At 53.8% G+C, this 1993-nt stretch overlaps 1 pseudogene across 1 annotated transcript; it reads left to right on the forward strand.

Moving 5' to 3' along the window:
- Positions 1–914: 914 nt before the first annotated feature.
- On the forward strand, positions 915–1318 carry LOC308645129 (protein FAM136A-like; annotated as a pseudogene). The gene has a single exon. The product of its transcript is annotated as a protein FAM136A-like (transcript).
- Positions 1319–1993: the final 675 nt, after the last annotated feature.

Genomic DNA, 1993 nt, shown 5'->3' on the forward strand with positions numbered 1-1993 from the left:
GCTTGGCCCCCGCTGACCACGGATGTGGCCTGTGGAAAACTGGGGTAGGACTTCTGTGAGAGGCTCTGAGGTTGCAGCCCCTGGTGGACACCGCTAGGAGTTTAGCCCAGCATCCAGGCAGCCAACATTTCACTAGCTCCAGCAGCCGGACAGCACAACATCAAGGATCCTTGGCTCCTGATTGGCTTCCAGAGCCCTGAGGTTGTTGCAGAGGTGGTAGGTGGATGGAGAAAGGGACAAGCAAGACTTCGGCTTCAGAAATACACTCTTAATTCTAAATGGTTTCCCTCACTGTTGCTGTCAAACAAAAACTGCTCTTCATACTCCTATTATTCTAAGGAAATGCCACTGGGACCAGAAAGCAGAATCCATAGCCGCCCACAGGTGTCCTCCGTGTCGGGTAACCGGGGGCTGCGGGGCGCCCTCTTCCCCACTCAGCATCTCGCTGCTCACCCTCAGGCCCCCAGTTGTGGGCTGGGGGAGGGCAAGGCCGCTGCGCACTGTCTCCCAGCCCCCTCCTTTCTGCCCTCTCCTGGGCCCTGCCAGCTTAGCCTCTCGGTACCCAGCCCCTTGTGCGCCAAGCCAGGCCTGTCTGGGGTCAGAATCAATGAAACCCTTGGCATGAACGCAGGAGCGGATCCCTAGAGGAAATACTAGGGGGTGAAGGTGGCAAATTTAAAAATGTGGCTCTGGAAGCCCGAATGGAAGTCCCTCTTTTTTGTCCTGATATGATCCCTGGCCTGCTGTTAGACTGCAGTGAGAATGATCAACCCGCAGGCAGGAGAGGACACGGCCCTCGCTGCCTGCTCTCTCTATCCTGGTTGAAAGCAGCAAGCTTCACAGTTAAAAGCATCAAGGTGGGAGCATGCGCAGAGTCCATGGGGGCGCCAGTGCCCCGACAGCACGGGGTCGCCATGGCAGAGGTCCAGCAGCTCCAGGTGCAGGAGGCAGCGGACTCTGTGGTGAAGAGTGTGGAGAAGGACAACATCCGCGAGAGGCAGGGCCTCAAGTTCCTGCTGCTGTGAGGACAGCCAGGCTACGTCACAGGACGGCACCAGGGCACTGAGCGCTGCCATGAACCTCTGGCCCAAGCCCAGGCCTTGGTGACCACTGAGCTAGAGAATTCCAGGACCGCCTGACCCCCTGTACCATGCACCGCAACGACACAGCCAAAGATTCAATAGATGCTCGGAGTAAGGAGGTTTAGGTGAAGTGGCTGCTGGACAGTTGTATGACCAAGTGTGTGGATGACCACGTGCACCTCATCCCAACTGTGACCAAGAAGATGAAAGAGTCTCTCTCATCCATTGGGAAATAAAAGTCCTTGCCAGTGGCCACTGGGGCTGAGAGCAGGAATCTATTTTAAAAGAGGAATGGGAATTTTAGTCTTTGAAGCAAAGTTTATGAATGGAGAAGCCAAGGATGGCAGCAAGTTTAAGGCATATATTACTCTGGACACTGGTTCCTTGCCGCAGTCTGACTGGGCACAAGATCAGGAGCCACTCACAGCTTTGTAGATTCAAACAGCAATTCTTTATTCCCGAACTCACACCGGCTCTGTACAAACACGTTCTGGGGAAATCCAAGTTCTGCCGCACAATTCACGTCCCAAATACTTTCTGAATTCCACGAGAACTCAATGGGAACTCAGGCAGCAGGATACGCCCTATTCCCAGCAGCAATAACCTTAAACCTGGAACTGCCTTAAACCCAGATTGTCCTAAACCGGGAACGCCCTAAACCCAAATTGTCCTAAACCTGAACGCCCTAAACCCAAGGAGCGGGATACTTCCTAAAACCTGCAGGATACACCCTAAACCTGGATCCATCCTGGTCCTTGAGCAGGGTCACCTTTCTCAAACATACATGCAATGTCACAGCGAATGTCCAAGGCAAGTCCATTTCCACGAGTCCTTCCTGTAAGCAACATGGGGTACGCTGGCAAGGAAATTTCGATGCGTCATTCCTACTTGGCAATGGCCCTCAGCAGTTC

This window comes from Spermophilus citellus (genome assembly GCF_964194105.1).
Source record: "Spermophilus citellus genome assembly, chromosome: 3".
NCBI lineage: Eukaryota > Metazoa > Chordata > Mammalia > Rodentia > Sciuridae > Spermophilus > Spermophilus citellus.